The sequence below is a fragment of the Hevea brasiliensis genome, chromosome 3 (genome assembly GCF_030052815.1).
Source record: "Hevea brasiliensis isolate MT/VB/25A 57/8 chromosome 3, ASM3005281v1, whole genome shotgun sequence".
In the NCBI taxonomy this organism is placed as follows: domain Eukaryota; kingdom Viridiplantae; phylum Streptophyta; class Magnoliopsida; order Malpighiales; family Euphorbiaceae; genus Hevea; species Hevea brasiliensis.
This window is the reverse complement of record NC_079495.1, coordinates 599341-615106: the sequence shown is the minus strand read 5'-3', so window position 1 is coordinate 615106 and position 15766 is coordinate 599341.

Genomic DNA, 15766 nt, shown 5'->3' with positions numbered 1-15766 from the left:
TTCAAAATTTGCAAAAATTTTCAAAAATTTTTTGAATTTTTGACACACAAATATAATATAGACATAATAAGGTGATGAAATGCAATATATCACAAATATAATATAGACATAATAAGGTGATGAAATGTAATATATGAATGCAATGCATGAAATGCACCCCAAACTCAAATTTGACATTGTCCTCAATGTTTTCAAGATATCATAAACAGGTCAAGAGCAACATCATAAATGTAATAACAAGGAAAAGCTAATGGATATAGAATACTCCCCCTTAAAGCGTGTCTTCCCTTGAAGATTTGTGAGTTTGACCTCCATTGCTCCTCTCAAGTGCTTCTTGAACCTACAAAGTGAACAAATATCGAAATTAAGTTTGGAAGGGTGATAAACAAAAGAAATAAAAAAAAATGCAAAGATTAAATTTAAAACTTGGGTTGCCTCCCAAGAAGCCCTAATTTAAGGTCATTAGCTTGACCCCTTTTAGAATTACTGATCAAAAAGTGGTTTTCGCCCATAGTAGTTGTCATGTAACACTACATATGGGTCTTGATTTTGATACCCTAAAGATTGGCAAGATTTGGAATAAGATTGCATATAGCATGAACAACACATGGTTTAAAGTTATCTGCTCGGGAAGAGGATTACTTTAGCTTATGAAGGACATATGATGATGTAGGAGGTGTCCATGATAGAAAAGAGTTTTCTGGTGGTGTATGTGTAAGCATCATTAATGAACTTAAATTAATAGTCTCATCAATTTCTTCATCCACCACCTTTATCTCTGATTTGTCTTCATGAAAACACTCTTCCAATGATCCCCCAACTATAAAGGAGTTATTTCCTTCAGCTCTAGGTTCCACTTGTTCTTTAAGTAACTCCTGTTCTTGTAGGAATTCTACCAGTAAGTTATCTTCAAAGGAATTTTGTTCTTGAAGCTCAACTTCTTCTCTAGGTTCAAATTCTCATAAAGCTTCTTCATTCTCCCAACTTTATTCATATAATCCCTCTTCATAAAGTGATAGCTCATTGTTCACCATTAGTTTGTCAAAATTTTTGAATGGAGCTATCACCTCTTCAAGTCCCACTCTCCTCTCTAATTGTAGCTCGAATGGTTGGTGTGAAATATTAGGTTGATGAATGTGTGGGGGATATTGATGACTCCAACCCTGCAGTGAAAGATCCCAATGCCAATGGTAATCAAAATATGCCATGTCATTCAATAAGTGAATGGTATCCTCATGGTTTCTTTGAAAAATGTGATCACCGGTAGCCCAAGCTTCATAATCTACCCAATTCCTTGTCACTTCACCCAGACCATTGTAGAACTTAAGAGTGAGTTCATAATTTGAAAGACTATAATTGTCAAATTGCTCTACCAATTCATTGAATCTTCTCCAAGCATTGTAAAATAGTTCATTGTTGTTGAATAAAACTTGTGAAGAATTGTTGATGAAACATCTCAATGTACCTCACAAGAAAAACAAGTAAAAATAAAATTAGACAATAAATAAAATATAAAAGAAATAAGAATGTCTAGAGTAATCAAATCACTAATCATTCAATATCAAGCATCGGTCCCCGGCAACGGCGCCAAAAACTTATTTGCTGATTTTTCAACCACCGCAAATGCACGGATTGCTAACAAGTAATAAAGTGATGAGTAGAGTATCGTTCCCACGAGGATTGTGTTGAGTACCAAACTATAGTGATTTTAATTATCCAGACGATCGAATTGTAGAGAAATAATAATTATATCTAAATTGAAAGAAATAAAATCTAAATAATTAACTAAAATAAAATACTAATGGATAAAGGCATTCTAAAGCTAGGGGTTCACACTTCAATCAATTATAGAATCAATCTTATTCATTCAATAAATGGGAGATTATTACTTTGATGAAAATTAATCCTAAGTTATCTTAAGTCCTCTCTCAAGGCACTCAAGGTGTATTTTAATTAACCTAAACCCTACTTTCATAGTGATTAAATTAATTAAAACCCTTTAAGATCCTTGATTAATTTTAGAACTCCATAAATGTCATCAACCTATCTCTAGGTCAGATTTCCTAGGTTCAAAATCCCGATTTTCTAATATCAATCTTCATCTTTCAGTCATTTAATTAATATCTGTAATTAATACTAAGTGGGTACCAACACATAGCATGCATTAAGATCACAAGAGATTGAATGAAAGAATAAAATATCCAATGTATTAAATAAAATAAAACTAGATCCATAATGAAATTGAGAGTGCTACACCCTAACCCTAGAATAGAGAATCTACTCACCCATGGTGAGTTTTACAATCAAGTTTATAAAAAGATAAAGAGAAGACATGAGAAGAAAATAGAGTGAAAGAACCCAGAAAGAGAGTTGCAGCCTTGGACTTTTGGAACTTCAGCTTAAAATCCCTTAGAGAAATCTTGCAGATCTTGTTTTCTTCCTTGCCTCCCTTGAAGTTGATGTGCATCCTTGAATGTAAATTGGCTCCTCTTGAATGTAAATTTTGTTCTTGGATGTAAATTCTCTTCCCTTCCTCAATTCCTGACTTGTTATATTTATATCTGGTGTAAAAACCCTAATTTAAGAGTCCTAGAAGTATTAGGAGTCCATCCGGTTCGGGTCGGAATGAAAAAAAGTCGTATCAGAATTGCTGACAGGGTACTTTACATGCCTCGTGTAGTGTTACACGCCCCTGCCCTGTGTAACTTTCTGCCACACTTCTTTTTCAAGTTTTCTTCGTCCAGAAGGTTGCACGGGGTCCAGGAAGTTACACGGCTCGTATAATGTTTTTGGCATTGTATTCTTCATGTTTTGACATCCAAATCTCTTCCAAACTCATCTTTGATTCTAGAACCACATAAAAACACCTGATAAAATATAAAAATCAATGAATTGAGTTGGATTAATATATTTTCTAAAATAATAATAAAGAAACATAAAAATAAACATAAAAGGATACTAAATGCTAACCAAATGCAATGCATGTTAACCTTAAATGTCTATATAATTTGATGCAATCAATAACAATAATGAAAGATAATGAAAATACCTGTTGAGAGTATTTGGTAAAAAAAGGAGATGATAAACAGGTTTTGAGAGCAAAGTTTAGCAGAAAGAGATTATTAGGGTGCATATATTTGAAGAGTTACATTAGGTGTAAAATGGGATAAGAGTTATTATTGAACTGAATTATTAAAATTACAAATATATATTTAATTACAAATATATATTTAATTTCAAAAATAATATATCTATAAAAATAAATAAGCAGGCCATCCAATAAAATATATATTTTTTTGAATAAATATATTAAATTATTGTTAGCTAATTAAAATAAATAAATAGATAAAATATTGGGTTTCCACATACTTCCCCCCTTAAAAGAAATTTGATCCCCGAATTTAAACAAACAAAATTTTAACCTGAAGAATCAAATAAGTGAGGATATTTGGCTCGCATTTCAGATTCTGCCTCTCGTGTGGCCTCACTACTTGAGTGATTATGCCACAAGACTTTGACCAAAGCCACTTCTTTAGACTGAAGTTTCCTAATTTGTCGATCTAAATCTTTATTGGTTGCTCCTCATATGATATATCATCCTTAAATTATATGGTCTGAGGTTGCAAAACATGAGATGGATCTGGTATATACTTCCTAAGCATAGAAATATGAAAAACTGGATGTACATGTGTAAAACCAGGTGGAAGGGTTAAACGGTAAGCAACTGCTCTAATTCTCTCCAAAATTTTAAATGGACCAACAAAACGAGGGCTAAGCTTCTCTTTTTTCCCAAACCTCATGATTTCTTTCATAGGAGAAACTCTCAGAAATACATGATCACCAACCATAAACTCTACATCTTTACGTTTAGGGTCATCATAACTTCTCTGTTGACTCTGAGCAGTCAAAAGTCTATTACGAATCAATTGTACCTTCTCTGAAGTTAACTGTATCAACTATGATCTAGTAAGCCTTCTTTCTCTAACTTCATCCCAACAAATTGGTGGCCTACACCTTCGACCATATAATGCCTCATATGGAGCCATCTCTATACTTGTTGATAACTATTATTATAAGCAAACTCCATTAAAGGTAAATGATGATCCCAACAGCCACCAAAATCCATAACATATGCACGAAGCATGTCCTCCAACGTCTGTATGATCCTTTTTGACTTTCCATCTGTCTGAGGGTGAAAAGCAGTACTAAAGTCTACTTGTGTTCCCAAAGCTTCTTGGAATTTTGAGAAGTAAATTGAGTATCATGATCAAAGACAATGGAAACTGGAACACCATGAAGACTAACAATCTTGTCTATATACAACTGTGCAAGTTTAGTAAAGTCATATGTAGTCTTCATAGGAAGGAAATGAACAGATTTTGTTAATCTATGCACTATCACCCAAATTGCATTGTAACCACCTCATGTACTAGGTAAACCCACAATAAAGTCCATAGTAATATGCTCCCACTTCCACTCGAAAATAAGCAATGGCTGAAGTAACCCAGATGGTCTCCGATGTTCTGCTTTAACCTGTTGACAAGTCAAACATTTAGCAACAAAGTCTGCAACATCCCTCTTCATGCCACCCCACTAATAATGCTCCCTTAAATCATGGTACATCTTAGTTGAACCTGGGTGTACTGTGTAAGCAGAATGGTGTGCCTCCTCCATGATTTCTCTTCTTAACTCATTAATATTAGGGACACAAAGTCTAGTGCCATAACGAAGAACTCCATCATCACTTAACATGAACCCTTGAGCTTAACCTTGATGAATACTATCTATAATCTCACACAACTGAGAATCACTCTTCTGAGCAGCCTTAATTCAATCAATCAAGATAGGCTTAACTCGAAACTGTGCCACGAATGATCCAAATACGATTTCAAACTCTACTCCCTGATCTAGCAACTCATGAAATTCACCAATCAGAGGCCTCCTCTTGGTAGATATATGGGCTAAATTACCAGAAGACTTCTTGCTTAGAGCATCAGCCACCACATTAGCATTTCCAGGGTGATACTGTATGGTGCAATTATAATCCTTCAGCAATTCTATCCATCTCCTTTATCTAAGATTAAGATCATGTTGGTCAAAGATATATTTGAGACTTTTGTAGTTAGTGAATATTTCACAAGTCTCACCATACAGATAGTGCCTCCAGATTTTCAAAACAAAAATTACTGCAGCCATTTCCAAATCACGAGCTAGATAATTCTGCTTGTGCCTTTTCAACTGACAAGAAGCATATGCAATAACCCGTCCATGTTGCATCAAAACACATCCTAAACTAATTCCTAGAAGCATCACAGTACACTGCATAACCCCTTGATCCAGATAGAAGGGCTAACACCTGTGTTGTAGTTAAACGATTCTTAAGCTCTTGAAAACTTTTTTCACAAGCCATGGACCATTGAAATTTTACATTCTTTTGTATCAACTTAGTTAAAGGTACTGCAATACGAGAGAAGTCTTGAACAAACCGTCTATAATTCCCTGCTAAACCCAAGAAACTATGAATCTCTGACACAGTTTTAGGTCTAAGCCAATGAAGCACTACCTCAACTTTCTTCTTATCAACACACACCCCATCCTTAGATATTGTATGGCCTAGGAAAGCCACACTATCTAACCAGAACTCATATTTTGAGAAATTGGCATATAGCTTATGTTCCCGTAAGGTCTGAAGTACAATTCTCAAATGCTGCTTATGCTCCTCTTTACTCTTTGAGTACACTAGAATGTCATCGATGAACACTATAACAAATTGATATAATAAAGGCTTGAAAACTCTATTCACGAGATCCATAAAAGTGGCTGGAGCATTGGTAAGACCAAAAGATATTACAAGAAATTCATAGTATCCATACCTAGTCCTAAAGGCCGTATTGAGTATGTCTTCTTTCTTGACCCTCAATTGATGATAACTAGATCGAAGATCAATCTTGGAAAAACACTTTGCACCTTGAAGTTGGTCAAACAGGTCATCTATGTGTGGAAGAGGATACTTATTACACACAGTCATCTTATTCAATTGCCTATAATCAATGCACATTCTCAAAGACCCATCATTCTTCTGCACAAATAACACATGAGCACCCCATAGAGAAACACTAGGGTGAATAAACCCCTTATTTAGTAGGTCCTGTAACTGCTCCTTCAACTCCTTAAGTTCTACAGGTGCCATATGATAAGATGGCATAAATATGGGTTAAGTTCTAGGAACTAAGTCTATACCAAACTCTACCTCTCGCTCCGAGGGTAAACCTGATAAATCTTCTAAAATCACATTAGGGAACTCCTTAACCATTGCAACATTCTCCAAACCAGCACTTTCTACCTGAACATTTCTAACATAAGTCAAATACCCCTTACACCTCTTTCACAATAATCGGCTAGCACTCACTGTTGAGATAAGATTACTAGTGGCTGTACTGTGATCTCTCTTAAATTGAAATTCTGCCTTCCCAGGAATTTTAAAGAATACAACTTTATTATGGCAATCCAATGAAAAGTGATAAGTGGCTAACCAGTCCATGCCTAAAATCACATCAAACTCAAACATATCCAAAGAAACAAGATCTGTAGTTAATTCCCTATCTCCCATGTGAACTATACATTCCCCATGCACCATATTAGTGTCTATTACATTCCCCATAGGTGTTGATACTGATCAATGATACTCTAACAAAGTAGGTGGTGTACTAAATCTCATTGAAAAGTATGGAGAAACAAAGGAATGACTGGAACCAGGATCAAACAGTACTCGAGCATTAATGAGCAAATAGGAAGTGTACCTGTCGCTACTGCATTAGATGCCTGAGCATCCTGTTGAGTTAAAGCAAAAACCCTAGCTTGACCTCTACCACTAGATGTTTGTCCCTGAGTTTGAGCAGATCCTCTACCACCAAAACCTCTACCACCCTAACTACGACCACCAAAACCTTAACTTCTACCACTATACTGTGAAATTGGCTGAACCTAAGAGGGAGTAGAATGTGCTGCTTGACCAGCACCCTAATTTATCCCACTAGTAGGACGGTCCTGTCTACGGTGTCCCAGCTGTCCACAACCAAAGCATGCTCCAGTGACCCAATGACAAATGCCCTTGTGTAGCTTACCACGATGCTGACAAGGAGTGCAAACAGGCCTAGTGCTATTGTGACTATACCGAGCATTCCCTGCATGAGTCCTCTGCTCATGTCCCTGACGAACTCCAGATTGATGTGCCCTATTATCAACTGTAGACTGAGAACCCTGCTTATTACCCTGATAAGAACCCTAATGACTCTATCCTCTGTTAAACTGATTACCCTGACCATCTTTTTTAAACTGCTTGCGCTGCTTATGAGCCCAATGTTCATCATCATACATCTCCATCTGTCTAGCCTAATCAACCACCTTCTCATATTTAGGCAGTCGTAAAGGAGCTACACGATCAATTAGCTTGTCTCGTAAGCCCCTTTCAAACCTGCGAGCCTTCTTCTCCTCATTTGGAATCAAGTGTTTACCAAAGCGGGATAATTTGGTAAACTTCATCTCATGCTCTGTAACTGTCATGTTGCCTTGCTTCAAGGTTTCAAACTCCAAAGCGTTAGCCTCTTGAACACTAGGAGGGAGAAATCGCTCTAAAAAGAGAGAGTGAAACTCAGGCCAGAGGATAAAACCTTCAGGTCGCCCATTTCCAGCCAACATCACCATCCTAGTACTACTGCAACCCATAGTGTCATAACACCTCCATGTCACCTAGAAAATCTAAGGGATTAGCTAATGCATCCTCTCCAGTAAACTCCTTTGGTTTTAGGTTGAGAAAGTCTGTGGAGTCAAGAAATCGAGCCCTATCTTGAGCTAGTCTTGAAATAGGGCTAACCACTGGTTGTTGTGGTTAAGTTGTAAGGTACTCAGTTATAGTATTAACAACACGATTTACTGCATACAATCCCTCTGCCAGATCTTCCATAGTAACCTGACCAGCTCTAGGTGCTTGAGCTGCAGTAGCTAATTGGAATGGTTGTTCCCTAGTCTTAGCCATAGGCATCTGTTCAGATATCTGATTAATAATTTGGGGTAGTACCTCTCCTATTGGATCAAGGTTTGTACCATTTAGACCCTTGGCCCTAGTTCTTCTCTTACATCTAATAGACCCAGGCACCTATTCATTTTAATAAACAAGCATTAAATCAAAAAATATGAGCCAAATTAAGACAGGTGAAAAAGTACGAAGGACGTAGATATCTAAAGCAATGATAAACTAAAAAGACGTTAAGGATCCTATGCTCCACAAGTTTACTAGACCTCAACCAGGCTCTAATACCAACTTTATCACGACCCAAAATTCTGAGCCGTGACCAGCGCATAATTTAAGTATTCTTAAATCATGCAAGCTTTATCAGAGTATCTTGAATAAATATATCGTCACTTACTAATCCCAAAAAAATAGACAAAATCCAAATAAATAAAATACTAAATAAATATCATAAATATCTCATAAGTAAACTGCAGAGTCTTTACAGATTTTAAATAAAAACTTAAATTGTTCAATAAACTAAACTAATTATTAGCCCGAGGAAACATGAATTCGGGCATACCATGAGAACAAATCAAAGATTGTCCCTCTTCAGAAAATGGACTGAATATTTAGATCAACTGCAGAATTCTACTGATCTGAAATATATAACAGACAGAGAAAATGTGGTTTAAGCTAATGCTCAGTGAATGATAATTATAACACACAACGGAATAGGAACAGGCAGACGCTTGATTAATTTCATAATAAATTTTCTATTCAATAAAATCATGCTCATGCTATCAAATCATTAATAAAAATAATTTCATAAAACATATATATATAAGCAATTCATTCAATTAAAATTTTATGGTACAGTATACTAGGGTGATGATACTCCCACATTACCAAAGGCCAGATGGTAAGCGCGCTACCAGATGTTAGATACATTCCTTCTCCTTCACAGATATTAATGCATATGATACTAATGCAAACCATAAATTGCATTGATACATGACTCAACAATGCAACCTAATACCGTGATAGTCCACACGGCAGGGCTAGATAGTAAATACAGATACTGGGTACAGGTACCAATTCAAAACAGAAAATCAATTTCCAAAAATCAATCAAAATCTTGGAAAATCAATCAAAATCAACTCAACGATTTCAGATAATGAAAAATAACTGACAGTGTAATTTAAACAGTTTATTTCAATAATTTCAGAGAGTCAACAAGATCAAATCAATCTCAAATCAATTCCACGTAACACATCTGTAAATTCCACAATTAGATACCAACCAATATAAAAGACATTATATGCCTGTTCCAGGAATCTTAATGGCTATAATGCAGAGATAATTGATAAAATCAATTATTTAATCAAAATCGGAATAAAATTCAATAATAAAATAAAACTTTAGAAAATCATATGTAAAATAATTGTTAAAATATTGATTTAAAATTTCATTTAATAACATTAATTTTAATGCTAAGAAATTTTAAAAGGGACTAAAACGGTGTCATATACTATAATTACCACTCACCTGGAACCTCCAAGACAATGGTTATTTTCAATGGAAGAGAGACAATTTCAACTGACAGATTGAATATTCGAATTTTCTACACACCCAAAATATAAAAGAAAAATATCAGATAATAATAAAACAAAATAACTTTAATATATATACACACACACACACACACATATAACAATAATGAAAGATAATGAAAATACATGTTGAGAGTATTTGGTAGAAAAATAAGGTGATAAACAGGCTTTGAGGGCAAAGTTTAGCAGAAAAAAATTATTAAGGTATATATATTTCAAGAGTTCCATTAGGTGTAAAATGGGATAAGAGTTATTATTAAACTGGATTGTTCAGATTATATATATATATATATATATATATATATATATATATATATATATATATATATATATATATATTTAATTTCAAAAATAATATATCTATAAAAATAAATAAGCAAGCCATCCAATAAAATATATATTTTTTAGATGAATATATTAAATTATCATTAGCTAATTAAAATAAATAAATAGATAAAATATTGGGTTTCCACATTAAAGTCATAGAAATCTAATTCTTCATTAACTTTATTAGATCTACTCATTAGATCAAGAAGAAATAAGGGTTACCTCTTTTCTTCACAACTTTAAAACTTGAATATACTCTTTCCCACTTTTAAATAGAGAAATTCACCTCCAAATCTTCAAAAACTCAATGAAATCTCTCCAAAAAGCTTCTTGTATGCTTCAAAGTTGAGAGAGAAAATGAAGAAAAAAAAACTCTAAGTGTTTTTAGCAGCAAAATAAGTTTTGGACCCTTTTTATACCATATTTATTGAGAGAATTTCGCTTGTTGAAATCCATACTTTCAGTTGACACAGTCCGTTCTATCCAAATGGGCATCTAAACCATAAAAAGGACTTTCATTATCGAAAGTGTGATTTTCGACTGTCGAAATTCCTTCTGCCTAAAACAACAATTTAAAATATTTTTCATTATTAAATACATTTTGAATACAACACATATATATAAACATACTTTCACATCTTAACTCCACTCCATTGTCAGTGAAATTTTACTTTTTACCAGAATATTCCTTTAAGGACAGATATTCGGACATCGAAAAATGGCAAGCATTACAGTTTGATTGAGAGTGTACTTAGAAAAATGATGAAGAGTTCAATAGAAAATTTAACATAATAAGCATACTTAATTTATGCATTGTTCTAATATTTATAGACTGAAAATTAGAGAGTCGTTGAAGTTAGTTTCGAAAATCTCGGCACACTCGGTTGTGATCCCAAGATTCTTGCTTGTAAATTTACCTCTCTTATTGAATTATTATGCTAACATTCAGTTGGTTATTCCTCGAGTTAATTGGCAGATATTTAGTCCAATTATCACTCGAATTGTTTTACCTACGTGTATGCTTAGTTTAGATTAGGCTGAGCCATCATCCTCGATTACTTGGCTGTATTGACTCTTTGACCAAATTTTGACCCTTTAATTAAGCGACGACTATTTAACTCAATTTTGAACAGATTATCAGTTAGCCACACTTAAAAGCATATGTACACTTAAAAGCATATGTTAATAATTATTAAGGGTGTTCAGTTCCGATTCGGTTTGGAGTTTGCCTAGGAATCGGAACTGAATCAAAATTTCGGTATGATTCTCTGTTATTCAGTTCCGATTCTGGTTCGGTTCTTGGTTTTTAAAACAATATTATGCAATTATTTTCTTAAAAAGTCATACTTGAATTAGTATTTAAGTTTTGAATTGGATTATTAATACATAATATATCATATAATATATCTTTTAACTATACATAAATTATATAATCTTTACTCTAAAGTGCACATATAATTTAATATTAAATATATTATATAATATAATAGTATAACTATATCACATTTTAATTACTTATTAATTATATAATATTTAATTATAAGATACAAATATAATTAAGAATTAATATATATATATATATATATTTATTTATAATTAAGAATTATGAAGTAATTTAATATATTTATAACTAAAATTATTAAGAAAATATAAAAAAATAAAATATAATATTAGGTTGTATTTAGTTTATAATTATATATTATATATACATATATAAATATATATAATTATATTGAAAGTATATAATACATTTTAAAAAACATAGAAAACATATGTATAAATTTAGTTCTCGGTTTAGTTCTGGTTCGGTACGGTTTTGGTATGATTTTGGTTCAGTTATTAGTAAAGAACCAAAATCGAATCAAAGTTCCAAAATAAATTTGGTTTAGTACGATTTCTATTGGTTTGATATATTTTTCAGTTTGGTTTGGTTTGATTCCCTAAGAACCATGCACAAACCTAATAATTATAGTGGAACATTTATTTATGGAGTCTTTTTATGTTCATATACATTAGAAACATATCAAAGGAAGTTTCTATTGGTGAAATATATATAAAGTATAAATGTTACGTGGTTAATAATTACTATTAAATGAATTATTAAAGTTTAATTTAATGGTGAAATATATAAAGGATTATGATTGAGGGATAAGTGGATCCACAATTAATGTGGATCAAAGGTTTCAGTAACATAAAATATTTTGTTTACCTTTTATATTTTTTGAGGTAAAATTTCCCTCCATCCTTTACTCTTTCCTCTTTTAATATTTTCCCTCCAACAACATCATCTTTTTTAGCAAATAGTAAAAAATTATGCTTTCATTTTCAAGGAAAAAAAAAACTTATTCTCTACACTTATTTTCTCTACACACATTGAAGAAAACATATATAATTATTTGAATTTTAATAACATGTACTTAATATTTAAATTTTAATTTTGAAAATTTATTTTAATTTTGCTTTATTAAAGCTTTAAATAGTACAATTCACATGTACTTTTCCTTTAGCCAATATTTGTGATGAAATAATTTTCTCTTAGCCAATATTTATCATTTGGAAGCTTTTTATTTTTTTCCTCAACTTTGTACCGATTGACAAAAATCATGTGTATTACATAAAATATGTAAGGTACAACATGCCAACTTTTTTGCCCTTTAATCTGGCTAGTTTAGTTTAAAAAAAAAAGCCGGTTAATGTTATGATTAATTTTAATTAAATCAAATTATTCATCTCATTTTTAATTTTAATTAAATTTAATTTTTTGATTTTTAAGCAAAAATGATTTTAAATTAAATTAAATTAATTAATTATCATTCAATTTAAAATTACTTTAAATTTGATCTAAGATACGAAATTAAATTAGACAGTGACAGATAAATTAATATGCTTGTTTGGTTTGAGTAAATAGGATGAATCTATATGAATTCAATTCAACATATGTTTTAATCAATTAAATAAATTAAGTATGTGACATGTCACGTTGATTATATCAGTTGTAAAAATTATAATTTAATTGATTCAATTTAATATATATTTGAGTCAACTGAATCAATTTGAGTATTTGACATCTTATATTGATTATATATTTTAGTAAATTAAGTTTTTAATTAAGTCAATTGAATCAATTGATTACGTATAATTTCACATTAAACATATATATTTAAGTCAATTGAGAAATTATAATTCAGTTTATTCAATTGAATGTATATATTGGAGTCAACTTAATTAATTTGAGTATGTTACATGTCACATTAATAATATATTTTAGTCAATTGAGTTTTTAATGGAGTCAATTAAATTAAATTGATTATGTGTAATGTCACACTAATTATGTACATTTGAGTCAATTGCAAAAATTATAATTTAATTGAATATATATTTGAATCAATTGAATTAATTTAAGTATGTGACATGTGACATTGATCATATATATTTGAGTTAATTACAAAAATTACCATTTAACTGATTCAATTGAATATATATTTGAATCAATTGAATCAATTTGAGTATGTGACAAGTGACATTGATCATATATATTTGAGTTAATTACTAAAATTACCATTTAACTGATTCAATTGAATATATATTTAAATCAATTGAATCAATTTGAGTATATAACATGTCACTTCAATCATTTATTTTAATCAATTGAGTTTTTAATTAAGTTAATTGAATCAATTGATTATGTGTAATATCACATTGATCATATATATTTGAGTTAATTATAACAATTATCATTTAATTAATTTAATTGAATATATATTTAAATCAATTGAATCATTTTGAGTGTATGACATATCAAATTGATCATATGCTTTAATCAATTGAACATTTAATTGAATAAATTCAATCGACTGATTATGTACAATGTCATATTTATCATATATGTTTTAGATTAATTGTGACAATTATCATTTAAATGATTTAATGAAATATACATTTTAATTAATTGAATCAACTGAGCATGTGACATATCACATGAATCATATATTTTAGTTAATTGAATCAATTAAGTGTGTGATATGTTACATTGATCACATATTTTTGTCAATTGAGCCATTAATTGAGTAAATTGAATTAATTGATTATGTAACATATTATATTATATCAATTGACCATATATATTTTGAGGTAATTGGATCAATTGTAACGATTATTAGTTAAATAATTAAATTGAATATATCTTTTAGTTAATTGAATCAATTGAGTATGCAATATGTCACATTATGTAATATTATTCATATATATTTGGATCAATTATAACAATTATCATTTAAATAATTCAATTGAATATATATTTCAGTCAACTGAATCAATTAAATATGTGACATTTAGATTGATCATATATTTTAGTGAATTAATAATTTAATTGATTCAATTGAGTAAAAATATATAATTTATTTATAAGAATTTTTTTTTCAATTAAGTCAATTGAATTCATTTGAAATTATAATATTAATTAATTATTTAATCGATTTATATTTTTAGTTTAATTGAGTTAATTTAATCAATTTAAATTCAGATTGATTACCTTGTTTAATTATAATAAAGTAATATATATTGTACTTTTTTAATATTAATTTACACATAAAAATAAAAATAAATAAATATATTATTTTTATTTTTAATTTTTTTTTAATTTACATAAATAACTTTTTTTCTCTAAATGCGTAAACCTAGTTAAAAAAAAAATGTTGATTAAAGAAAATATGAGAGATAAAATAAATGAAACTTTTAATTTGTATTGAAATTTGTAACTACAATAAATATAACATACACAATTTAAAATTTAAATTTCAAATCTCTACATTATCCCATAAAAATAGTCTAAAGGATATTTTAGTAAAATGATTTAATTTTTATATATAAAATGACTTTATTATCCATATTATTCCACATTTAATGCGGATCCACTTGATCCCTCAAGCTTTTTTCATATGTAAAATATAAAGAGAGTCAGTTAAAATTAAGTTAATTATAGGACACTCAGTATCAAAATGGACAAGATAAATTTTATTACACTTCGCTTATTTTGTGAAAAAAAAAGTTTTTTTATAAATAATAAAATAAAAAATATTTTCTTAATAAAATGAAAATTAAGTTATTTTGAAAAAAAATAACTTCCTACTTTTAAACTTTAACAATTTTTATTAAAATGTGAAAACACTTATAAATATATAATATAAATATACACCATTAATTTCATTAAATTAATATTATAATCAAATAATAAAAAGTATTTTATTAAAAACATAATTTTTATAAAAAATATTTTCTATATATAAATTATTTTCCTTAAAATAAACTGCAAAAAATAAACTGCAATTAACAAATCAAAATCATGGAAATTGCAATGTGTGAGCATTACAATTTCATAAAAATGTTGTGTTTCTTGGCAATTTCAAAGGGAAATTTCTGGTAGATAGAAGGAAACAAAAGCAACAATACATGGAACAATCCAACCATCACTAAATAACAAATTTTAAACAACTATTCACAATATCTTAATATGCAAAAAGTAGAGCATTTAAATTAATGCCATCTTCCACTAATCAAACAACTTAAAAAAAAAAAAAAACACATTAATCCACCTAACAATATTCTCTGATAATTAAACACCCCAATACTAGTTGAAAAGCTTCTAGATGCTTTGCTTACCTCAACACTATTACTAAGGGAATAAAATTATTTAATAATGAAGATTTTAATTTCAAACATTTTATTTATTATGAATTCAATATATAAGATATATAATAAAATTTATTTATTAAATATATATATATATACATATATATATATATATATATATATATATAAT